Here is a 26,474-nt window from a genome sequence, read left to right as displayed (position 1 = left end):
TCACAGAGATCCGCCTGCCTCTGCCTCCCGAGTGCTGGGATTAAAGGCGTGCGCCACCACCGCCCAGCTCACTAGTGTGTTAACAGGAAGAATATTTCTTTTCCCCGGAGCATAGGACTTGAGAGCAGGTTTCCTCTCTTGAGTTTGGCTCCGGCTCTCTCTCCCATCCTGGTGTCCTGGAGGGGTTATCTGTGCTGGCAGCATCCTGTCTGTAGCTCCCGCCCCTCCCCACGCCATCATCATTCCTCAAGCTAGACATCTCGCTTTATCGCCGTGGCGCCTTGACGCTGTTGACTGTCCTGTCTCCTGACTTCCAAAACGACCACTTCCTGGACCTCTCCCAGTCGCCTGCTGCTGCGGCTCCTCAACTTACCTCCTCAGCTTCATCTCCTCTGCCATCTTCTACTGAGGTACCACACTTGCTAATCCCAGAGAGCATGCTGCTTCTGATGCCCACAGTCTCCTCATGTGACTCTCAGAGGTCCTCACTTGTTGCTTCCCTGGTGTTCTTCCCTGTTTCTGGGCTCTTTCCCTCTTTTGGCCAGTTTGGTGTCTAGCACCATCTTATCCCCATGCATCTCCATCCAAGAACCGGAAGTTCCGGAGGATGAGCTTTCCTTCCCCCCTTCCCCCTCCTCTGCCGCTGTCCAAGCCTCCACCCCGGCCAGCTGCCTCTCTGCCTCCTCCACTGCCTTCACCCAAAGTAGGTTCTTCACTGTGCCAGAACTCCACAGTGCTATCTGCTCTTGTCATTCTCTGGTTTACTTTTTTTTTCACTGACACATTAAGATTGTACATATTTATGGGCACCACGTGATGCCCTGTCACTCACCAGCTTAAAACCTTCAGAGATTCTTTCCTTCCGGGCATGACCCAGACTTCCTAGCCTGGCTGTCAAGCCCTCCCACCTCCCCCTCCCCACTCCCTATTTTGAACTCTAAGCTCCAGGTCTGCTCAACGACTTTTTCATTCTACTGAATCATGTTTCTTCCTCATCTCTAAGGATTTGCCCAAATAAATCTGCCTAGAATACTCTTGGTTGCTTTCCTCTACATTCCTAGTCTTCAGACGGCAGCTGACACCCTGCCTGCCTCCTGGGAATGCAACTCTGAACGTGGAAGGGTCCTGCTTTACCCCACTTTGTAGCAATGACTTTTCTAATGTCTATGCCCGATGGTCAGTTCGGTCCCATGAGAATACTGGTCACCTCCTTCCCCATCGTCCTGCTAAACCCACTCACTACCCTTTGTCTGCCCCACAAGGTTGGCTTGTCCAAGTTCAACAATGGGCTTACCTTCAAGTAGAGGCAAGCCACCATGACTTCTCTGTATCCCCATATGAAGAGTCACCCACATGTTTTTCCAAAAGCACAGCTCAAAAAGATTCGAGCAGGTAGTTTATGTGGGCAGCGATCCTGGGAACTGCCAGGAGTTAGTGGTGAGCTGACATAGAGAAGGCAAGGAGCCAAAAATAATGCCCTTGCCACACAGCTTCCCACTGTGGCCATCCAGAACTTAAACTCACCCGGCAAACTTTGGGGTACAATCTGAGAGAGCATGCATCTCTTTATCTCACTCAGAGGGGAAGGCAGGGAAGCCTGGTGGGTTTATACTCTACTCCCCGACCCAAGCATTCAGGGGCCAAGCATGACTTCTGGAGAGGCGTTGATGCCCAGGTGCTTTTGGCCTGCTCTAGGGTTAACAAAGCCAGCAGCAGCTCCATTGCTAGAGAAAGTCTCTGGCAAAGTGGGGGGTGGGGTGGGGGTGGGGCTGGAGTGGGAGGGAGGCTGCTGGAAACTGAAACGGTCTAGGCTTGAGCTGTGGGCAGGTCCTGGCTGCATCTGCCACCAGTTCCTGCCAGTGCTGTTCTTTGTTGTTCTTTGTGTTGTTCATATGATACACCCTTCCCTCCTGCAACCTCAGTGTGTGTCTCAGTCAGGGTTCCTTGACTCCCCTGTTCCTACCTTGCAGATTCATAAAAACCATTCAATCCAAGGCTGGGCAGTGGTGGCACATGCCTTTAATCCCAGCACTCAAGAGGTAGAGGCAGGCAGATTTCTGAGTTCCAGTTCAGCCAGGCTTACATGGAAGAAACCCTGTCTGCACAAAACAAAACAAAACAAAACAAAAATACTCAATTCATGGATACTCTGTTTTCTATCAGGATCCACCATCCTGCATGAAGCATCATGCATCCATGGGATGGACGACCGGCTAGTAAATTGATTCTACACATAGACTCAGATACAAACAACTTAGCAGGAAAAGTTAACTTTTACATTGTGTTGTAGCCCTAAGATTAAATCATGAAATCCTCCAGGTTTTTGTTGTTTCCTTGAGACAGGCCTTAATATGTTGTCCACTGGCTTTGCTTTAAACTCCCTGATTCTAGCCATTCTCTATCCTGGATTCTAGCTGGGATTTCAGACTCCTGGTTAACTTTAGAGCATTTCAGAAAACACACACACAGTCTCTGGGCAGGATCCCGCCATGTTTGCTGGGCAACCCCCTCCTTCACTCCAAAAGCAACAAGTTCAGGTCTAATTAGTTCGAGTCACAAGAGGAGATTCAGAGGATATCGGAATGTGGGAATGTGTGAGCCCAGGCACAGAAAAGGCAGGACAGAAAAAGGCAGGACCAGCTCTGTGTGGGGGAAAAAACAACACTCTCAACTGGAGAAGTTTAGGTTTGGACTTGGCAGATTTTGAGGGGAACAAAATTTGCACTATCGATTCCGTGGCAAATGAAAACCTCTGGTGGACACTCCGGGCTTCCGAGATCTGAACTGTTTAAATGAGGCTGGAGTGAACACGAGGAGGTGAAATTGCAATCCGCAGCTGAGCACAGGCGGTGCCCGGGCTGGGAAGACTGCTCTTTTGTCTTCTCTCCAGTCTGTGGAAATGACTTGCTCCTTTGAACTGAGCCTCTCCTCTCCTTACAGGTGGCCTCGGGGTTACTGCCCAGGCCGGTGGTTTCAGTAGAAAATCCGAGCAGAGGGAGAGAGGCTGGCGGCCCTGCACAGTGTCAGACAGAAGGAAGCGGCCGGCCGAGGGGCACATTTTATCACCCATTCCAATGATGGGGCAGAGGCTGGCCAGGATCGGGCTGAGGCTGACTTTCTTCTTCCTGTAATTGGCCCACTGCCCTTGGTGCTGCTGCCTTGAGGACACAATAGATTGCAGAATCAAGGCTAGTTGGAAATGGAAGTGTGGCGCGAGATGAGCACCCCGCGCTTCCCCAGCCTCCAGGAAGGCGGCTCAGGATGCAGCCTCGCTGTAGCTCCCCTCCTGGCCTCTCCCCTGCCCAGTCTGTTCCATCTCCTTTACATCCCTGGGTTGTCATCTTGCCTATGGCTCAATATGGCTACCGAAGTTTACTCTGTAAGTAGGCCTTTCTGCTTCCCCTCCCACAATGCACCGCTTCATACTCTGTTGTTAGTGTTGCCAGGGATTTACCAGAGGAAAGACTCAGACAGAGTCAACCAGGCCGCCGCTCTTGCCAGGACACAATGGTTACGGCTCCCTTCAGATTTTCTTCATGGGGTGAGGCAAGAAGAGTATACGAAGGCTCTTTGCCATTCACAAATAGGAATGTCACAACTCTCGGGATTCCGTTCTTTGTTTGGTTTTGAGGCAGGTTCAGTCTCTGTAGTTCAGACTAGCCTCAAAATGTAGCCCAGACTGGCTTTGAAGTCAATCCTCCTGTCTCCACCTCCCAAATGCTGTAATTACAGACGTAAGCCACCGTACCTGGCTGGATGTAATGGCTATTGACTGGTGGCCCTACTGCTATCTGGGCAGGGGATGACAAGCCAAGTCCCCTGCTGTTACGGAGCGTGCACTAGAGTGGGGGTGGGGAAACAGGTAATAAACCACTGACTATAATCTCTCAAGTAAGGCTGAGTGCTTAGCAGAAAATCTGCAGAGTTAATTAAAGGATAGGCGGTAACTGGAGAGCTTTTGATTTAGAGACATGGGCTGTGAGGCCCTTTCTGAGGAGGCGATTTCGGAACTGGGGCCTAAGCAGAGAGAAAGTCTAAGCTTTGTAGGTGATCAGACCTACTTCAACCTGGGCGAGGTCTCCCATAGCAAACTACAAAGCCCCTGAGGCAGGGGTATGCCTGTTGGTATAGCTGGCTGCTCTGCAGATGTGGGCAGAGCAGGCATTTTGAGGTGTGGCCTGGGGAGCTGGTTTGACATTTCTTTGGAGAGGACCAGGACTTGGGGCCATCCCAATTATGTCAGCCACCTTGGTCAGGGAATCGGAGGCACCAGTCATGATGGAGTGAGGGAGGTTTGCTGGGTCTGGTGAGCCCCTAGCTTCAGGGTCACACACTTTCCTTGGCTATTTTTGTGGTCAGAGGTTGTCCTATAGCCCTTCCTTTCTACGGAAAAGCACATTCGTGGATGAGTTCTTGTGCGGTCTTGTCTGCCCATGTGCTGCCTCACACTTTTGCTTCCATGGACCATCGGTGTTGGCCAGTCCTGAGCCCCTCTGCGTTGTCATTTCCCGCTTAGTTTGGTTTGGTTTTGGCCATGCTGGGAATCAAACGCAAGGCTCTGTGAATGTGAAGCCAGCACTCTGCCACTGGGTACATCCCCTGCCATCTCCTGGGTGAATGAATCTCACTGTGGTCCAGGAGGGAGCAGGTTGATGGTCAGAGCGGAGTCCCTTCTCAGGAGCTCAGCCTGATGGCAGAAGCCCCATGGTGGGGAGGAGCCCCACGGCGGGGGGGGAAAAGCCATTGGCTGGAGAGAAGGGAAATAGGTGTCAGAGCAGGTGGTAGCAAGTGAGGGAAGGGTGGCTGGAGGGGAGGGTCTACCTCTCCAGCTCACCTGGGCAGACTTTATGAGAAGAGGTGAGAGAGGCTGGAAGGCTGTGTGTGCCACCCCAGGCCACCAGATAGTCACTGTCTGTGTCACCAGGTGGCAGACCAGTGGCAGCAGATTAGTGGTCAGATAGATTGGCAGGAGTTTATTATTGCAGACCCTTAAGTACCAAGGAGGAGGAGGGTTGGTTAGCTCAACAGCCGCAGAGTAATTTTTTTGAACTTGCCAAATAGTACATAGCCAGGGTAGAAAACCACAGGCTTTCGAAAAGGAGAAAAATCACTGAAATCTCACAGCCCAGTGAGCGAGTGCATGGAAGCTCGGCCTGCGGGGTATGTGCTGCTTCCTCCTGCAGTCCTGTATCCTGTCCTAATTGTCTCCTGAACAACTTTATTTCCAGCCAGGCTAAGCCTTTTGTTTGTTTTTGTTATGACATGGGGCTTCGTTATGTAGCCCAGGCTAGGCTCGCATGCCTGGGCTCCAGTGATGCTTCTGCTTCCTGAGTGGCTGAGATCCCAGGCATGTGCCACTGTCTCCACCTAGCCCAGTTATTACAATTGTTGCTGTTTTAAGACATGGTCTCACTTCGTAGTCCTGGCTGGCCTAGAACTCACTATGTAGTTCAGACTGGCCTTGAAATCAGAAAGATCCTCTTGTCTCTGCCTCTTGAGTACTGGGATTAAAGGTGTGTGCCACCACAGTTGACCAAAGTCTATGATCCAGTGGCTGTAAATGTTTTATGATATATCATGCAAAATCCCCTGAGATTTGCAGGACCTGTTAGAGACCACATCTTGGCCAACATCTGTCAGATTTAGCCCCCCACAACTCCGTGCTTTGTGACCTCAGAGAAAGGAGGTGGGGCTGTGCAGGGAGCTGTGTGGATGGAGGCCATCCCTGGGGTTGAGTGACATCCATCGTGACTCACCAGCATCTAGATAGAATCCAAAGCGAGAATCAGAAAGGAGGTGCCCCTTCCTATCTCTCTCCCTCTGTGTGTGTATATGTGAACCCGCGTATGCATGTGCACGTGTGTGTGTGTGAATATGTGAACCCGCGTGCGCATGTGCACGTGTGTGTGTGTGTGAATATGTGAACCCGCGTGCGCATGTGCACGTGTGTGTGTGTGTGTGATAACCATGGCCTTAGTATCCAGTAAAAAAGGTTGCTGGGGAACCCAAGAGGGCCATTACAAAGGCATTCGTTGTCTTTGATGCTGGGTGGTTTGTGACTATAGGAAAGTTCTGAGACTAGGTATGAAGAGGAATACATCCCTTGCTTCTGATTTGCACTGAGGGACTTGATAGATTTTCAGGATCTTAGACTGAGAATGTAGTTCAGTTGGTAGAGTACTTGGCTAGCATTTGTAAAGTACTGCGTTCCCTCTCCTGTGCCATCCAAAAGGGATGTGGTGGTAAATGCTTTACATCCCAGCACTTGGGTAACAGAGGCGAGAGGGTGGGCGGTTCTGGTCGTCCTTCTCTACATAGCAAGTTCAGGTCATTCTGGGATACATGGGGGAAATGGTACATTCTTTGAAATTTGATACTAAATGGATCTGATCTCTCACCTAAGGAAACAGGCTCAGAGAATTATAATAACTTTCCCAAAGTCACACAGCATTGAAAATTGTCGCTACAGAGCTGGAGAGATGGCTCAATGGTTAAGAACACTGGCTGGTCTTCCAGAGAATCTGGGTTTGGTACCCAGCACCCTCATGACAGCTCACAACTGCCTGTAATTCCAATTTTAAGGGAATATCCTTTCATGGCCTCTATGAACACTGGGTATTCACATGGTGCACATATATACCCACAATCAAAAGACTCAAAGGACTCACACACATAAAACAAGATTAAATAAATCTTTTGTTTTTGGTTTTTTTTCCAGACTGAGTTTCTCTTTGTAGCCCTGGCTGTCCTGGAACTTGGAGATACACCTCTCTCTGCCTCCAGAGTGCTGGGATTAAAGATGTACCCCACCGGCACCCAGCTGTTACCTTAATTCTCTCTCTCTCTCTCTCTCTCCTCTCCTCTCTCCTCTCATCTCTCTCTCTCTCTCTCTCTCTCTGTTTTGTGAGACAAGGTTTCTCAGTGTAGCTTTGGAGCCTGTCCTGGAAGCTAGTCTTGAACTCACAAAGATCCGTCTGCCTCTGCCTCCCAAATGCTAGAACTAAAGGCGTTCGCCATTACCACCTGGCTCATTTCTTGAACTTGAATTTCTCCATCTATGAAATGGGGTTGTAATAGTACCTACTTTGTGGAGTTGGAAATATTAAAGGCAAAGTCTCATACAAAACTTGGGGCACTTTGCTGTGACCTGACCCAGAACAGGCAGTCAGTGAGCTTTGCCATCCACATGAGTGGAAGCAGCGGTAACTTCCTTCCCTGAAGAATTTTTGTGTTGTCTTCCTTCTGCCTGCCCCTACTGTCCTTTGAAGTTTAGTGGCCTGCCATGCTGAGCCGCTAAACTTGAGAGACTTTAGAGTAGCCAAGACTGGAGTCTCAGGGCTGGCATCCTAGGATGGAGGATGTACCTGGTTGGGAATGAGTCTTTTCATTCTGAGCTGAACTCTTTGCCCTGTCTTTCAGGGATAGGGAGAAGTAGTGGAAAGCATCCTTTAACTGTTTATCGGCTGGGGAACTGAAAGGTGGGGAGCCTTATCTACGAATTGCTGCCCTTTCCAACCAAGACTTCCCAATTGCCTCTATTCTCAGAAAACAGGCCCACGATCAGAAAAGCAAACTCGGCCTCAGCCTCAAGCCTTGGTCTTGTGGTGCAAAATGGACATAACTTTCTGCATGGTTCTCCTGGGGCTTGTGGCTGGCCTGCTAGGCTTCCTCCTCTGTAGCAGATCCTCTGCAGATCTGGCTAAGCAGACAGGCGAAAGAGCAGTGGAACCAGACAGAATCAGGTCTGGGCTTGGCTACTTACCAGTGACCTAACCTTGACCAAATGCTTTTAATTCTCAGGGGCTCAGTACTCAGGAGGTGTGATGTAGAGGCCAGAGGACCAGGTTTTCAAAACCAGGTTTGGCTACAGAACGAGTTCAAGGCCAACCGAGGCTACAGGACAGACTCAAAATGAAACACCCATGGGGTGAATGGCACCTGTCTGTTGGGGATTTAGGACTGGTGACCAAGTGGGTACAAAGTGACTTCCTGGTGAAGATCAGAGCACCCTACAACTCTGCTGCTGTCCTCTGTCACCTTTGAATTCAACAGCCCTGCTGGCAGAGGCCCACTGTGAGTCCTCTGCGCACCCCTCTCCAGCCATCTTCTTGCTCTTCTTTGTTCTAGGGCCTGCCGCACCCTGGATCCACCTTGCTACAGAATCTACAACAAAGAGGCCTGTCTGCCAGCCTCCAGGCAGGCAACGGTGTGTTTCAGATTCCTTATGGGGGATTGGGGGGCGGGGGTCATCTTTGAGCTCATGTCCCGCCTTCTCAGCAGGTAGATACATTTCTGGTAGGGACAGGTGTGTCCTGGGAGCCCACTGCACTCCTTGTGACCTCTCAGCAGCTCAGGTGGAGAGATATCACCTCCTCAGCAAAGGAAGCTGGGACCCATTGATTTGTCTCTTGCTGTCCCCTTTGAAAAGAAGAGCCATCCTGTGGGAAGGCTGCTTACCATGGAGGGTTTGTCTCAGAGAGCACTGGGGACAGAAATGAACATAGAGTCCAAAATGAGGGCACAGACCCCCTCCTGTGCCATCCCCTCTCTCTGCGGAGTTGAGATCTGTGTCTTTCCTATACCAGGCATGTGGACCCTCCCTGGTCACTGGCCCTGTGTACCCCACTCACTGCTGGCTGGCCGACCTATCTGTCCCACTGGGAACCAGCTGGGTGTTTTTACTAATAAGCTAACCGCATTACCCATCTCAACAGAACTGACCGAAAAGAGAAAGCAGGCAAGAAAATAGTCCTTGAACAAATGCTGCTGTGGTGTCTACCAGGACCTAAGATCTGGTACTATCTGTTTTTTAATAATTGAGGGTAATAAATATGTATTTCTTTCTCCTCCCTACCCCCCATCCTCCGGAGCTTGTCAGCTCCCTGCGTTTCTCCTCTGATCAGACCAAGTCTTCCCCAAGCAAAAAAAAAAAAAAAAAAAAAAAATCCTTTAAGCAAAAAGGATTAAAGCCTTGAAAGTATGTCTGCCTGCATGCTCTCCTCCCCTCCCCCAGGCTGGCATGGAGAGGCCCCTCAGGAAGCCAGGGACTGGGGCGGGAGGGGATTGTGCACTGAGACAGCAGATTTTGGTGAGGCAGCTCAGTGGGGAAGGACCCCTGTAGTCTTCCTCCCGGTAGCCCACCTAGCCTGTGCACCTGGGAGTAGCTGCCCAGTGCAGCCCAGGATTCCACTGGGGACTGAGGGCTAGCCTGAGAGCCAGGCCCCCCCGAGTCTTAGCAGAACATAAGGAGACCGCTTGGCCTCTGCTGCGGCTCTGCTTTGCACCCTGGTTCAGCATTTGGAAATCTGTGGGTCCTTAGAATAAGCCTCCAATTCTGTCTCCTTATCTGTGACTTGGAAAAACAAACAGAACCAACCTCACAGCGGATCAAACAAGGAGAAGACAGCCCAGTGTCTGGCACATGGTAAATGCAGAATAAATGAAATAACTATTATTGTCTTAACGGAATCTTTTCAGCTTTAGAGGGCAGTCTGTCAGCTCCCATCCCACGACTCACCAGAGCTCCCAAGGCCCTGCCAGGCACCACCATTTTGCTTTGCTTCAGTTTCATTCCTAACAGTCTTCCAAAAGGGGGATGAGGCCAGAGGTGTATTTAGGGCTCAAGTGGAAGCCCCTCCCCCTTCATCCTCCTGGCTTATTATTATTATTATTATTATTATTATTATTTTATTATATTTTAGACAAGATCTTACTATGCAGCCCTAAGAGGCCTGAAACTCACAGAACAGACCAGGCTGGCCTTGAACTTACAGAGATCCTTCTGTGTCTGCCTTCTGTGGTGTGCTGGGTTTGAAGGCTGAGCCACCACACCTGGCTCTGACACTTTTTCTTGTGCCCTATGTTATTTTCTTTTCTAGTTTTTTTTTTTTCCCAGACAGAGTTTCATTAAACTCACTATGCAGCCAACTCTGGCCTTGAACTCCTCATTTTCACTCGGTCTCATGTCCTAAACACTGGATTTATTTCCTATGTATGAGTGTTTTGCCTGCATGTGTGTATGTGCACCATGTGTGTGCCTGGTGCCTGTGGAGGTCAGAAGATGGCCTCAGATCCCCCCTGGAACTGGGGTTATGATGGTTGTGAGCCATCATGCATTTGCTAGGAACCCCAAGTGCTGGAATTAGAGGTACAAATACACCCCACACCCTGTGACTCATGACCATTCTCCTGCCTCAGCCCGTCAAGTACTAGGATTACAGGCATACACTACTACGCCAAGTCCCATGCCATTTTCTGATGAAAACCCAGCATTCCTGGCTGTAGCTTTCAGAAGCCTGACAGGAGCCCAATCAAAAAAGGCCTGGGCCTGACCAGGAAGGTGGCACCAGGGCAGCAGTGGCTGCTGCTTGGCTCCTGTCTTCCTCCCACCCACAGCTGGCAGCTTGCAGTTCTGCTGATGCAGCAGCCATGGCCCAGGCGGCCTCTCCTCCCTCTGTGCTGGGCATAGGCACCCTGGGCAGGCTGCAGGTGGCTTGGAGCTGTGGCCCTGCACCCACCGAGACCCAAAGACCCTGGTCTGCTCCAGTGCTCAGCGGTTGGCCAAATGGCCTCTGGGGCCCTGCTGCCCACCCCCAGGCCTGCCCTGGCTACTCTGGGCCCCAGGCAGGAGAGAGAAGGCAAGGCTCGGCCTGAGGGCAGGAAAAGCAGGAGGGAGGTGGCTATTTATAGCTGGCTTTGCTTTTGTTCCTTTTCCAGCAATGCTTCTCTTTAAATAGGAGCAGGGCTGGAGGCTGCAGCTCTTCCCCAGCCGCCCGCAGTCAGTGTGCGCACGTGTGTGTGTGTGTGTGTGTGTGTGTGTGTGTGTGTGTGTGTTTCGTATACACTGTATAAGGATATGGTAGGGATAGGCATGTCAGTGCATAGGTGTGTAGGTGTGCACAAGTGTACGAAGAATGGGAGACAGTGGTGTGTGTGTGTGTGTGTGTGTGTGTGTATCATTGCAGGGAAGGAGGTGGTTGAGGCTTTTTGTGTGTGAATGTTGAGTGCTGCCATATGTGTCTAGAGACATGGGATGGGGATGGGGATGGGGAAGTTCTGATTATGAACCGGCTTTTTGGCTTTTGGTTTCGAGGCAGGGACTGGATTAGAACTCCCAATTCTTCCTCTGCCTCCTGGAGTATTAGGACTGGAAGCATGAATGAACTACACCAGGCATGCGGATATAAGTGGATACACGTCATGAGATTGTGCAGCCCCTCCTTAACATGTGGGCATGTGTGCAGGTGTGTGTACAGATGGGGTCAAGGGTGGGCAATGGTGTACCTAATATGGTGCCGGCTGCCTTGTAGGGTGACCATCTAGCCACCCAGCGAGCTGCTGTCCATGGTGTCAGGAAGGGGAACAGTCAGGCTGCACTCCATGAGGCTTGAGCTGTGTCTTTCCTGTGCCAAGTGTTAACTGGATGCCTAGGACTTGGCATGGGAGAGAGAGCGAGAAGAGGTGTGTGTGTGTCTGTGTGTGTGTGTGTGTGTGTGTGTACCTGCCCCTGGGATACATGTGAGTACACACCCAGCAGGTGTTTTTAGAGCACTCACAGAGCCCTGTGGGAACAAGAACACTCCCCTTTCCATTTCTCTGCTGCAAACCCGGCCTAGTGGGGCAGAGCGCACCAGGGCGAACTTGCCGTGCTGCCTCCGAGTAGGAAAGTGCCAGGGCGACCTTGGTGACCAGATCCCTGGAGGTTTAGAAACAGGTCCTGGTTCCCAGCATGTGCCTAGCCCGCAACTGTAAAAAGGGGAGGGGAACACCGTCCGTTGTTGTTAGTATCCTGGGAAAGCCGGCTTGTGAGGTATCTTGCATCTTGCGTCCCGAGCCAGCAGACGCAGGGACCAGGATGGGACTCCGGATTCTAGCTAGCGCCCGCTGCGGCTCACTGCGATCAAGTAGTGCCACAACCCAGATCTGTGAGCGTGGCTGGTGACCTGGGTGTGTGTGTGTTGGGGGGTGCCACTTCGGGAGAGTCGCTTTGGGCCACCGGGCCTGGCATTGCCCTTGCCCCTTGGCCCGCCCGGCAGCTCCAGATCGATGCGACAGCCCTCTCCGTCCCTCCCCCAAAGGCCAAACACAACATAGTAAATATTTAATCCTGGCCAGGGAGCCAAGGAGGCCTCCCCGCCCCCTCCGTAGCCGTCTGGCTCCTCTGCCAGCCCCGGCTGCTCTCCGCGGTAATGAGGCCGGGAACGGCAGGGATCGATCGCGGCCTGGGGCGGGGTGGGGGTGGCATCGCTGTCCACCCCGAGCACCAGATCCGGGAGCCTACTCGACGCACCCACCCGCATCCCCGCTTTTGCAAGCAGGTCCGGGAGTGAGTCCCCCATTGGCGTACCCTTGCTAAGAGGCCAAGTGTGAGCAAGTTGTGGGGTCAGTAAAGGCAGTAGGAAGTCCCATCCCTGGCTGATACCTGAGCTTCTGCCCTAAAACTAGACCAGACCTTTAAGGCCTTAAATGGACATTAATGCCTGGGGCTATGGGTGAGGCAGGGGCAGGCAAGGAGACCCCTAGAGAGAGGCAAGGCCCGTGGGTGTTTCCTGGTGTCTAGCTGCACGGCACTGACGAGGTCCTCGGGCTCCATTTACATAGTAATCACTGAACACCTACTGTGCGCTGGGCCAACAGCTGCCTGCCTGGTAACGCAAGTCGCAGACAGATTGCATTCTGAAGGAGATGCTTGATAACTAAATCCAAAAGATGATTTCAGCTAGTGGTTGCATTTAGTGTTAAAAAAATAAATAAAATGCAATGCGATACTGTGCTTGGCTGGGGAAAGAACATTAGCTGAAGTGGTTAGGATGACAGCAGGTTGGGGTGAAATCATCCCCGACAAATTTTGTAGCAAGTGCAAAGGCCCAGAGGCAGAAAAGAAATCAGCCTGCTCCAGGATTGGGAAGAAGGGCCTGGAAGGTTGAATGTAGCAAGGGGGAGGGAGAAGGAGGCAGTGTCAGTCTCCGAGGATCTTGTCGGCTGAGGGAGGAGTTTGGATCTCATTCTAAGTGCTGTGTGATGGCAGAGATTTTAAGCAACGGAATTGCATGGTCTGATTTACCTGTTTAAAAGCTTCCGCTGGCAGAAGAGTGGAGAAAGAAAGGCAGTTGGGAAGGGAAGGGAAGGGAAGGGAAGGGAAGGGAAGGGAAGAGAAGGGAAGGGAAGGGAAGGGAGGGGAGGGGAGGGGAGGGAAGGAGGGGAGGGGAGGGAGGGAAGGGAAGGGAAGGGCACAGGTTGGTGGGGGATGGTTTAGTGGTAACCCCAGGAAGGTTGGTGCCTGCTACTGGGAGGGCCCAGCCAAAACCAGTTTGCTCTTGGTGCACAGTCCATGGGGGGTCTGAGCAGAGATCAGGACTGCCATGGCCACTGTCCTGTCTCCCTGACCCAAATCCTATGATGGGCAGCCCAGGAAGCATTTTTTTTTCCCTTTTCCAGGAGCATTAGAAAATGTTGACATGTTTTTTGAAACAATTTCAGATCTGATATCTCCACCAGATTGGGTTTGTAACCAGCTTTATTGTTTAAGCCTGCTGGGATTTCATCAAAGGCGTCTGCTGTTTACTCAGAACCATTTCATTGGAGAAAACAGCAAACAGACCTGCATTTCTATCTGATTTCACTTTTCCCCTTCTCTCATGAATTTAAGTGCTTGTGAAAGGCAGTGCTGATAAGGCAAAGCGGCAAGGATCAAGCCCCGAGGAGGGGCTGGGGTCTCAGCTGCGGCTTATTAACAGAACCAGAAAAGCTGGGGGTGGCTGGCAGTGCCCCTGGGGGCAGAGAGGCATTCCTGGCCTGCTGCCAGTCTTCCCCAAGGGGACACCGGGGAGAACCGCTGTTCCCTATACTCTGGCAAGATTTTCCAGTGTGTTCTGGTGTCTTTAACAGATTTCCATTTCAGAGCAGGGCAACAATGAGACTAAACATCAGCTCCCCGGTTAGAGGCAGAGACCACCGGCCTGGGAGATGGGTTGGCAGACTGGGGAGACAGACCCCAGTTTTCCTGGGAAACAGCTGGGAGGTATGTGAGGCAAAAAGGCAAGTGGGAGCCAGGTAACAGGAGTGCTGGAGAAACTGCCTGTCTGCTCCTCTGCCGGCACTGGAACTCAGCCCCTCTTCCTGTGGCTGCCAGAGCCTGCACAGCTAGGAAGCTCTCGTCACAGGCTGAGCACTGCCTCTGGCGCCCCAAGGAATCTATCCTACTGTTATCTCTGCTGCCTCATCGGACCTGGACCTTTAAACAGGACCGTTGACCTGTAGATGTTCTGTCCAGTGATGGAGATGAAGCTGTGTAGCCTATCGGAAGATGTCCTGAAAATGTCGGGTTAATGTGCCTCCTTCAGTTGCTAGCTAAATGCATGGTTTGCCTGGCATGCAGGCCGACTCTCGCCAGTTACACATTAGACCCACTTGTAAGGTCAATCGATGTGAACCAATTAGCAGAAGGATGAGGACTTGTCTTGAACTGACTGTAGATCTAACAGCAAGCCTTCAGAGAGGGGCGATGGTGTACAGAGGAGTTCTTCAGCGCCAAGGTTCTAAAGTACCATTGTGCTTTAATGCCTTCCCACAGGTGGGACCTCCAGCTATCAGAGCCCCTCACCCGTGTGAGCTTCAGGAGAGAGAGTGAGGAAAGGTCAAAGTTCCTGTCCCCAAGAGCCAATTCTAGGTTCTCCCAGTTGGCCACGCACTTTTCATCTGCTTTTGAAATAAGAGCTCAGCTGCTCTGGGCCTTCAGGGGCTCCTCCATCCCTGTAAGCTCAGAGTGGGGTTCCAGGCTCTCTTCAAAAACAGAAGAGTCACATTCTTGGGAATGCTGACTGCTATCTGTCTGTCTGTCTATCGTCTGTCTGTCTGTCTATCTACCTATCTACCTAATTTTATTATTGTACGTGTGCATGAAAGGGGTGAGGTGTCTGCCGTATGGCACACGTAGAGGTGAAAGGATACCTTATTGATGGGTGAGAGGGTAACTTTATGGATGGCTCTCCTCTTTCACTTTTACTGGGATCCAGGGATCAAATTCAGTTTGTCAGGCTTGTGCAGCAAGTGCTTTTGTGTGCTGAGCCATCTTTGAGGGACCTACATCATTTCTAGGTCATGGTTCATCTTCATTGTTAAGTTGACGCGTGGCGACACTTTGTGCTTTAACAAATAAAGCTTGCCTGGTGATCAGAGTGTGAAGCTAGCCACCAGTTAGCCATAGAGGCCAAGCAGTGGTGGCACACACCGTTAATCCCAGTTCCCGGGAGGCAGAGACAGGTGGATCTCTGTGAGTTTAAGGCCACCCTAGGCTTCACAAAATCGAGCCAGTCTAAGAGAGAGAGAATCAGAGTCTGTTGGTGGTGGCTCACACCTTTAACCCCAGGATCTGGGAGTCACATTGCCTTTAATCCAGGCACTAGGGAGGTGGAGACAGGAAGAGGCGGAGAGAGGAATAATAAGGCAGAGGGAGACAGGAGCTCACTGCGTGCGGTCTAAGGGTTCCTAGAGACAGAATAGCCCATTTGGTCTGGGGATTCGGTAGAGGTAAGAACTAGGGACTAGCTGCTCTGTTTCTCTGATCTTTTAGCATTTACCCCTACATCTAACTTGGGGTTTTTATTATGAAGACCATTTAGAAATCTTTCTACATTGACTAGATCTGGAGTCGCTGGGGAGACATAACTGTGGGGTTAAAGGGAAGATCCACCAGGAATGAGCTAGAGTCCCACTGAAGATGGGAAAAAGGAGCACCAGCCAGCTCGTCTCTATCTCTACTCCCTAGATGCACAGGATCTCCTTGTGTGGCCCAAGGTTAGCACAATTAATAAAAACCCAGAGACAGAAATTTGGGTTCAACCTGAAGGTCAGAAAAGCAAAACAGCCAGCCACTGGCTCTTACCCCTACCTCAGTCTAAAATGGTGACCCTGCCTTCAGGAGTCTCAGAATGAGACTGTCTGAGAGCTGTTTTCTCCCATTTTATATTCCTCTCTAGGGCTGGAATTAAAAGCGTGCTCCACTACCACCCGGTTTCTATGGCAAACTAGTGTGACCACTGGGATTAAAGGTGTGTGCTACCACTGCTGGGTCTGTAAGTCTGACCAATGGGGCTCTTTTACTCTCTGATCTTTAGGCAAGCTTTATTTATTAAAATACAAATGAAATATCACTACACAAGATCCCTGAGCTGGGATTTGTTTGTGTTGCTTTGTTTTGTTTTTAGGCAGGCTCTCTTGTAGCTCAGGCTTGCCTCCATGGGCTGACCTTGAACTCCTCATCCTCCTGCCTCTACCTCCCAAGGACTAGAATTTCAGGTGTGTAACTCTGCCTATGAGCTGGAGTTTGAATCCAGCCCGGATGACTCCGGAGCTCGGTGTCTCTTTGCTTGACCTTATTGTCCTCAGGATTCTGGGAGGTTAGGTAGGGTCAGGAACGTCTCCCAGATGGGGGTTGAAGGGAACAAGCTACCAAGATGGCCAGGAAGGTAGAATGGGCCCTTGGGCGTTCTGAGGTAAGGCCATGGGTCTTTAAGCTATTTGCCCACTGCCGAAGAGTTTCGGGTCGTGTTATTACAGAGGCTGAGGCAGGAGGATCACTTACACTGTGGGAACTGAGGCCAGCCAGACAAGACATCAATTCTCTTCTTAATGACCCCCACTCTACTCCTGAGGTATCCTATCTCTGCTTCAACCCCCCAAACCCTTTTCTCATTACCATAAAACGAGGACAGCCACTCCATCTTCCTGTCTGGGCCTACTACCTGCAAACTCTGCTGGAGCCCACAGTACTCAGACCCAGCTCCCTCTGCTGCTATACCAGAGCCTGGGGACTAGACCCAGGCCGTGGACTGAGGAATGCTGAGGTATCCTTGTCCATAGGGAGGGTCCAATGTAAACGTCTCAAGGAATGGGCGGGCTTAAAGGAGTGTAGGGGTAGGAGTGTGTGTGTGTGTGTGTCTTCCTGGGTACATGTATGGTGCTTCTATGTGTTTTGTTTTATTTTGTTTTGTTTTGAGACAGAGTTTCTCTGTGTAGCCCTGGCAGTTCTAGAACTTGTTCTGTAGACCAGGCTGGCCTCGATCTCAAAGAGATCCACCTGCCTCTGCCTCCCAAATGCTGAGATTAAAGGTGTACACCACCATGACCAGCTGCTTGTGTGTGTCTGTGTGCATATGTGTATGAGTCTATGTATATGTGTATGTGTGAGACGAGTCTGTGTGGAATCTGTATGTGTATGTTTTCATGTATGTGTGTATGTATGTGTGTGTGAATGTATGTGCATGCATGTGTGTGTTCAGCTTAGAGGAGTTGACTCCAGATTTTGTATCATTTTCCTCTTACAGCATCGACTGTCAAATCTTTGACCTTTGATGGTGGGTTTGATTTTTTTTTTTTTTGAAAAGGCCAAAAGTAATTTGAAGCTGTGTTGTGAATATAGGGAATGAGGGTTTCAGAATGTGGGCTGCTTGTGTTGTTGGGGTTTTAAAAACTGCCTGGACTCAAAATGAAAGGGACCCCTAAAGAGTTGGGCCTTGTTTTCTCCCACGGAAGCTCAGGGTGTTGTACTGTTGCCATCCCTTTGTACAGGGCTTGGTGCTCAGTGACCACTCTGACAGGAGGGCAGCAGAAGGAAAGCGAGGCCTTACTGAGTTGCTGTTATGTGCCAGGCTCTTTACATACATTATGGCAGCTGACTGAGGTCATTTTTGGAGTAAGGCCCATCTATTAAAAAATCCTTAAATAATTCATTGTCTTTCTTACTCCCCACTGTAACCCTATAAGAACAAGCTCTTAGCCCACTTAACAGGTGATAAAATTAAGACTAAAGGAAGGAAATGACTTCCCAAGGTCATAGAGTTTTTCCAAGGCCCAGGTTTTGAACCCAGATCTGATTGACTCCCAAAATGAAGACAATTCATTTATTCATTCATTGATTCATGGAGGCAGTCTTGTTATGTAACCCAGACTGGCCTCAAACCCTCTTGTCTCCTTAGTGCCAGGATTATACTGCCATACCCAGTTTAATTTTCTTATGTGCGATTTTTGTATGTTTACCCTATTCATCTCATCCTTCAACACGCAATTGTGGTTTCATTATGTCACGGTGACGCCATCACGTTTCATTCATGTAAGGGGAATGAAAGCAGGTCCCAAGGAGGGAAACGCTGACTGTGCAGCGGTAGCTGCCATCAGCAGGCGTCGGGGGGAGGTGTAGGTGACAATGGCAAAAAATGAAGTATGGCGTTTATTAGGTACTGGCAAAGGCCTAGGAGTTCCAGATGCCAAGCTGTGATAAGTGGGAACTGCCTGTCTCAGCTTTTGTCCAGTTCCAAGAGCTGAGCAGGCTCCCAGTTCAGGGCTTTGAAGCAACTGGATGTAGAGACCATCCCTGTCCTGGGAGCTTTCTCAGCCCCTGGCAAGGCAGGGCTCTCTGGATCCAAATGGCAATAATAGTACCAGATGAAGCCCGTGCTGATGGAGCATGTGTGATAAGCCAGGCATTGATTGCCTCATTAAACTTTGATCTCTCTCCTTGCTCTTAGCCCACAACTTGAGGATGCTGGACTGTTAGCCCTAACAGGGTCCCCAGTCCACAAGTTGTCTCTCTAAATCCAGAAACTGACACTCTTCCTTTGCTGGGATGTCACATGTCAGGAGGGAACCGGGTAGGCAAGGACCCTAGGGGTTGGGGACTTGTCAGGGAGAGGCAGCTCCAAGAGAATTTTCTCAGCTCGGATCACAGCTGGAGGCCTCTCGATACAGCCGGTCCTCACCCTCGCACCAGCGAGCAGAGATTGGAACAGGAAAGTGTGAGGGACATGCTTATCATGCTCATAGTATCAACACCTGGCAACCGCCTAAACGCCCACTGGCGCGGGGGGTGGGGGGGGGCAACTGGTAAGAAACACAGCATTGGGATTCTGCGATCCAGGGAATGGGTGGCTCTGTGCTGCTGTGGCTGCGTGCCAAGATGTATTGCTGAGTGAAGAAGCGGTGCTAATACACTGTGATAACATTTGGATTTTAAAAAAGAAAGATTTGCTTGTATGTGATAGACGTTTTCTGGAAAGGCACAAAAGGAGCTGTTAGCAGTGGGATGCCTCTGAAGAAAGATCCTGGGGACTGGAGGTCCGAGAGAGGAAAGGGGAGCTTCTTTTCACTCTATACCCTTTGTGTCAAAAAAAATTTTTTTTACTATGTGAATGCATTATTTTTTTTTCTATTAAAAAGAAAGTAGTAGGGGATTTAAGGGAAAAAAAAGTCTCCAGGCTTTATCTGGCTTCTCTGTCCACTTTCTCATCCCCGTCTCCAGCCAGGTTGTGCTAGCCTGACTTTCAGGCCATTTCTCAAAGTTTCTTTCCCTCTGCCTTAGCCTAGGCCTTCCCCTCCCAGAGGCATCCAGTACTACCCCTTACAGGTACTTAAAACCTACCTTTTTTTTTGCCTTGAAACACAAATAACTCCAATCTGCAGAGACGAGCTTCATTGCACTCCCAGAGCAGCCAGAAATCGGCTGGCACCAGAATGCTCCATAAATGTTTGCAGAGCCAATTGAATCTGTGACTCGGTTGGTTACACTGAGCAAGGGACTAATTGGCCAAGGTCAGGCATCCAAAACCCACATTTTGGAGCTCTCGGAAGTTACAGAGGAGCTTTCTTCCCAGATGTAGTCTGGCCCCTTACTCCAGTGTGGCTCATGCCACAAGGAGGGAGCTGTCTGCACGGGGAACGGGAATGAGGTCTCAGGGCATAGCATGTCTCCTGGAGACACAGCTCAGAGCAGCCTCACGGGCAAGCAGGACAGAGAAGCAGTGCAACAGATCGAAGGACCCAGCTTTGGAAGCACTGTGACTCAGAAGAGGATCTGAAGCCAGGAGAAGAGGCTGACACTGCAGCCCCAGCACTGGGGAGGTCCAGGCAGGGAGACAGCGGAGTCTGCGGCTAGCCTGGCCTACAGAGCAAGCCGTAATCTCTATCCCTGACCTCCTCCTCATTCTTCCTTTCTTCTCCTTCCTTTTGCTCTGAACATTAGATGGTTTGATTTTTTTATCACAAGAACTTGTAAATAGACATGCAGAATTTGACACTAAATATGGCAGTGATTTACATGTTGTTGGAAGACTGAGGCAGGAGAATTGTCATGAGTTCAAAGCCAGACTACATACTGAGTTTCAGGGAAGCCTGGACTTTGAGAAAGGAGTGGCGAGTAGGGTCTCTTGGGGGTAAAGAGCAGTTGCCCAGGACCCAGGTTCGGTTCCCAGCACTCACATGGCAGCTCATAACCACCTGTAACTCCAGTTCCAGGGGATCTTATGCTGCCTTCTGGCCTCTGAGGGTACCAGGCACACACATAATGCATGAATATGAGCCATTCCTATGCTGCATCTTCAAGGTGGGGGGGGGGGACGACACTGGAGAGGTGGCTCAGTGATTAATAACACTTTTATTTTTTATTATTTATTTATTTTTTAGTTTTTCGAGACAGCGTTGCTCTGTGTTACAGTTCTAGCTGTCCTGGAACTTGCTCTTGTAGACCAGGTTAGGCTCAAACTCACAGATATCTGCCTACCTCTGCCTTCCGAGTTCTGGGATTAAATGTATGCGCCACCATCTCCTGGTTGAACACTTTTATTTATCTTTTTAATATTTATTTATTTATTATGTATACAACATTTTGTCTGTGTGTATGCCTGCAGGCCAGAAGAGGGCACCAAACCCCATAGCAGATGGTTGTGAGCCACCATGTGGTTGCTGGGAATTGAACTCAGGACCTTTGGAAGAGCAGGCAATGCTCTTAACCTCTGAGCCATTTCTCCAGCCATGAACACTTTTATTTTTATAAATTAATAAATTTTTATTTATTTTGAGACAGAAGCTTTCTACATAGCCCTGGCTGTCGCGAAACACTCTGTGTAGATCAGGCTGGTCTTGAACTCACAGAGATCGGCCTTCCTCTGTCTCCCAGCAAGTGATGGGATTAAAGGTGTGCGCCACCACCGCTGGCAGTTGCTGTTCTTATAGAGGGACCTAGGGTCAGTTCCCATAACCACATGGTAACTCATAGCCATCTATCTATATAGCATCAATTCCAGGGCATCTGACTCCCTCATCTGACCTCTGAGTACACTAGGCATGCACTCCATGAACAGACATACATGCAGGTCGAACACGTATACATGAATCTAAATAATAACAACAATAAAAAACCAACTGGGCATGGTGGTGTGTGACTTTAATCCCAGCATTTAGGAGGCAGAGGTAAGTTGATGTCTATGAGTTCCAGGTTAACTAGGGCTCCATGGTGAGACCTTATCTCAAAAAGGAAGGAAGGAAAGGAGGAAGGGAGGGAGGGAGGAAGGGTTGGAGGAAAGAAGGAAGGAAGGAAGGGAGGAAGGAAGGAAGGAAGGAAGGAAGGAAGGAAGGAAGGAAGGAAGAAGAGAAAAAGGGAGTGGGGGTGAGGGGCAGAAAATAGTTAGCCTGGAGGAAGGAGCACTCAGGCAGCATGGCCCATGACCACCCTGTCCTTTTTAAAATGAACCCATTCCAGGGTTCTCTGGTCATAGCTGGTATGCAATGCCGCCTCACTCCTTTCTGGAATCTTTGAGGCAGCCACTTGGCTTGGGCTCTGGTCTCGTCCTGCCTGCTCACTGGCCTCACCGAAGAGACTTCTTGTCCCAGTAAGGGTTATTATGATGAGGAAGCATTCGCCTGCAAGCAGAGTGAGTCAGAAAGTTTGATATGTCTTCCCCTCAAAAAAAAGCATCTATAATTTTTGACCACATTAATAGAAGTGTCCAAATCTAGGACGGGAAGGGATCTGGTTGCCTGTGGAGTGCTGACTGACTCATCTCTGTCGTCGTCACCGTCCACCATTGGCGTCCGAATCCACCCCCTTCTGTGCCCGTCCCCCAGCTGGGGCTGCGGCTCCTGCTTGCAGCATGGCAGCCCACTCGTGATTGGTGTTTGGACTCCTTCTCCTGTCTCCAGTCTCCGTAGCAGAGTTGTGGTGTTAAGAAAGATGGTCTGCCCGGAGCACTCTGTCTGATGTCTTAGTCTTTCAGTGGCTTCTCTGGGCTCTTAGAATCTACCCTTCCCCCACCCCTTACACTTTTTTCTTTTGCATTGTGTGTTTGGTGTGTATACACATGGGCACACATACCATGGCACCCCTGCGAAGTTCAGAGGTCACCGTGTGGGAGTCAGTTCTGTCCTTCTGCCACTGGGTCATGGGGCTGAAACTCAGGTGTGAGGCTTGGCAGCAAGTGCCTTTACCCACTGACACACCCCTGCTCCTCCTGAATGTGGCCTCAACACCTTTAATCACAGCACAGGGAGTGGGAGTAGGGGTCAGGAACAGGCGAATCTCTGTTTAAGGCTAGCTTGGTCTACAAAGCAAGTTCTAGGAGATCCAGGGCTGTTTGCACAGAAACCCTGTCTCAAAAACCTAAAAAAAAAAAAAAAAAAAAAAAAATTCATACACCAAAATTAACCAGACCCAAGACTTCTATGCAGTAAGAAGTGTTTTTGGTTTTGTTTTTTGGGGGGCAGGTTAGCCTCTGTCCTCAAACACTCTCAAGTTCTGGCCCAGCCTGGTCTACATAGCAAACTTCAGGCCAGCCGAGGCCACCCTGTCTCAAGAACAACAACAAAAAGTTCATCACAGCAGGCACAGTGGCTGGAGCAGAAGTGAGGCACCTATCCCTAACCACAAGCAAGATGCAGAGCCTGAACTGGGAATCACGGTATGGCCGCTAGCTTTTGAAACCTCAAAGCTGACCCTACCTCCTAAGCTTCCGCCAGGCAGGTCTACCAACTGGGGACCAGGTATTCAAATGCCACATTACTGTAGGAGCAAGTGCTCTTAACCCTGACCTCCAGACTCGCTTCACACCACATTCCCTCCTGACTTCCTGCTTTGCACATGGGTTGGTCTCCCTGCCCAGGGTCCCCAACGTGAAGGCGATGGTACCTGGAAGGTGGCCTTCGTTGTTTGTCTTTCCGCTAGGTGATTTTCTGCCTTGAGTCTACCTCATGTGACACTTCTTTGGGAAGTGGCCCTGAACCCTCCAGACTAGGTCAGAACCCCAGTTATATGTGATGACAGCGTTCCACTTCCACTCATTCAGCAAATATTTAATGACAGCAGCAGGGTGCCAGGTACACTCTGGTGCTGAAACTTTATTGTTGAGCAAGCCCGCTGCCTTAAGGGAGATGATGAAGCATTGTGGAGCGGCCTTAATTAGGTCTTAATTACCTCTGGTCAGAGATGCTGGGGGGATTCGACACAGAAAGAATACATGTGAGCATGTCTGGAAACACATCTGTATTCTCATCTCTGGGGGGATTCTACACGGAAAGAACCCATGTGTGCACGTCTGAAAACTTACATCTGCATTCCGAGTGCCCACACTGTCTGGCCTTGAAGCCCTTGAAAGTTATACAGTTTCGGGGGATGGAGAGATGGCTCCATAGTTAAGGGCATTTGTTGTTGGGTTTTTGTTGTTTGTTTGTTTTGTTTTTTCAAGACAGGGCTTCTCTGTGAAGCTTTAGAGCCTATCCAGGAACTCTGTAGACCAGGCTGGTCTTGAAATCACAGAGATCTGCCTGCCTCTGCCTCTGAGTGCTGGAATTAAAGGTGTGCGCCACCACCATTCTTGAAGAGGACCTAGGTTCTGCCCAGCAATGGTGGCTCACACCTTTAATCCCTAGCACTTGGGAAGCAGAGGCAGATAGATCTTTGAGAGTTCAAGGCCAGCCTGGTCTACATAATGAGTTCCAGGCCAGCCAGAGCTACACAGTGAGATTCTGTCTCAAAACAAAACACCATACACACACACACACCACCACCACCAACAACAACAACACAAGATATATCCCAGGCTGGCCTGGAACTCAAGATCTCAGGGGTCTGTCACTGTCCCAGTTTGTTGTTGTGAATTCTCCCAGGAAGAGCCTCTCCTTTCCTGTTAGTGTGAGTTGTCAGCCTGAAGTCACTGTCACCTGCTGGACCCTGCACCAGGCTCTGAGGCCTGGGAGTGTGGAAGCGTTACAGCTACAAACCCACTCTTCAGGGACTTCCATAGTGCCTCTGCCTCTCGAGTGCTGGGATTAAAGGCTTGTGCCACCACCACCCAGCGTTTCTCTCTCCCTCTCTCTCTCTCTCCCTCCCTCCCTCCCTCCCTCCCTCCCTCCCTCCCTTCCTTCCTTTCTTCCTTCTTTCTTTTCTTTTTTTTTTTTTGGTGGGGGAGGGTAGTTTTTTCAAGACAGGGTTTCTCTGTAGCCCTGGCTGTCCTGGAACTCACTTTGTGGACCAGGCTTGGCCTCAAACTCAGAGAGATCCATCTACCTCTGCCTCCTGAGTGCTAGGATTAAAGGTGCTCGCCACTATGCCTGGCTGTCAGGCAGCTTTCTCAACCTTACTTTTTCACTCCCTGTCACCCAGCTTGGCTCTCTCCTCATGTGGCAGCCCCTCTTCTCGTGTGGCAGCCCCTCAGACCAACACCGACTTTGCCTAACTCTAGAAAGCTGAGGCGAAGTGACTTCCTCAAGGTCACAGTGGTGGCAGGATGGAGCCCACTTTCGTCCAGCAGAGTCTGAGTCTAGGGTCAGCCTGCCAGAGCCTGGCAATGCTATTTGTCAGCTGTGGGATTCTAGTAGTTTCCCACGGCTGCTGTAAATTACCACAAACTCAGTGGTTTAAAACCACAGAGATTTATTCTTCCACAGCTCTGGAGGCCAGAATGTGAAATCAAGATGTCTTCAGGGCTATGCCCCCTCTGGAGGTGCTGGGGACAATCTGTTCTTGCCTTTTCCAGCACCACCCGGTGACTGTTCGCATTCTCTGAGGCTGCAACAGTCCAGTCTCCGTCTTCAAGTGGTTTTCTTTGTCTTTAACCGGGATGAGGGACGTTTACCATTAAATTTAGGACCCATCTGGGTAATCCAGGATAATCTCCTCTCAAGGTCCCTAGCTTATTACATCTGCATAGACCTTTTCCTGAATAATGTCGCATTCATAGATTCCGGGGATTTGGGCGTGGATGTATCTTTTGAGAAGCCCTTTCCAAACCTACCCGGGGACCTCCATCAGACAGTTGTCTCATCTGTAAGCTCATAACTGGGTGTGGTGGCATAAACCTGTAATCCCAAAATTTGAGGACCAGGAATTCAAGGTCATCCTCAACTACAACCCAAGTTTAAGGCCAGCCTGTGCTGCATGACACCCTGTCTTAAAAAAAATAAAATGAGACAGCTTAGTGGGTAAGGGAGCTTGCTATCAAACCTAAGGACGCAAGTTCGATCCCTGGAGCCACGTGGTAGGAGAGAACCAGCTCCTGAAAGTTTCCCGAGAGCTTTGGCATGCTCCCCATAAGGAAATATAAAGTGAAGCCCCAAAAAGTGGGTGATAGTGCTATTTGTGTGTAAATGTGGGGGTGCATGTGTGTGTGAGAGATGTGTGGTATATGTGTGTGTGTGATGTTTATGCGCATATATGCTCATGCAGAAGCCAGAGAAGGACCCTTACTCTGTCATATTCCTCTGCCCATAGTGCCTTGAGACAGGGTCTCTCCCTGAACAGAAGCTTTATATTTCAGTGAGGCTGGCCAGCCTGTGAGCTCTCAGGATCCACCTGTCTCCACCCCCGTGATGTGGTACATAAAGCCACATCAGGTTTTCTGTGTGGGTGCTGGGGATTCGAACTCAGACCCTTATGCTTGCATATCAACCACTGAGCCATATCTGTAGCCCCGAGTGCTAATGTGTAATGTTGTCTTGGGGATTGATACAAAATAATCCCTTTGATTACACATAGCAACAAGCACTTAGTAAATGTCCAATAAATGTTGCTTATTATCACACATGGTCTCACTGTGGCCATCTAGGTGACTTTTTCTTCCTAGGTGGGCCTGGTTCCCCTTACCGAGTAATGGTAGAGACAAGAAGGGGTGGTTGATCTCTGTGCACAGACAGAGTCGTCAAGGTTCTAGCCAAGGGACCTCCTGCCTGCTCCTCAGTTGGGGATATCCTATTATCCTGTCAGGCCTAGAGTCCCTCAGCCTTAGGGGCAGCACAGCCTGAGGAGGTCTCCTGCCAATCACCTCCTCCCTCACCCTGACTGCAGGGGCCTGGCCTGGGCACTCTATGATTTACAGCAACGAAATGTAAATTGCAGAGACTCCTGGCTTCCTGTGCAGCCAGGATCCCATCAGCATCTCATTCCCCTTACCTGGGGCTCCTCCTGGTCTCATTTGGTGCGTTCTGGTGGCGGAGCGTCTCCTCAGTGACCACGCCGCCGCCTGGCTTCCTACATCTATCACACCGGCGCTGTGACAATGTAATTTTTATCTCTGGTTGTTTATTTCTCAGATGGAACTACTTGTAAATTCCAAGAAGAAAATATATCCCTGTGTGTGACAGAACCAGCCCAGGGCGATTAATCTGGGCTTTTAAGCTGGGAACGGAAACCAGGTTTATGCTGCTCCGTGCATAAG

At 50.2% G+C, this 26,474-nt stretch overlaps 1 protein-coding gene across 1 annotated transcript in view; it reads left to right on the top strand.

Moving 5' to 3' along the window:
* Nucleotides 1-26,474, top strand: part of Rtn4rl1 (reticulon 4 receptor like 1) — a 76,125-nt gene that overhangs the window by 8,912 nt on the left and 40,739 nt on the right. The window lies entirely within an intron of this gene.

Source organism: Arvicola amphibius, chromosome 4, assembly GCF_903992535.2.
Source record: "Arvicola amphibius chromosome 4, mArvAmp1.2, whole genome shotgun sequence".
In the NCBI taxonomy this organism is placed as follows: domain Eukaryota; kingdom Metazoa; phylum Chordata; class Mammalia; order Rodentia; family Cricetidae; genus Arvicola; species Arvicola amphibius.
The sequence above is the reverse complement of the archived record's forward strand: the minus strand, read 5'-3'. Positions and strand labels throughout refer to the sequence as shown.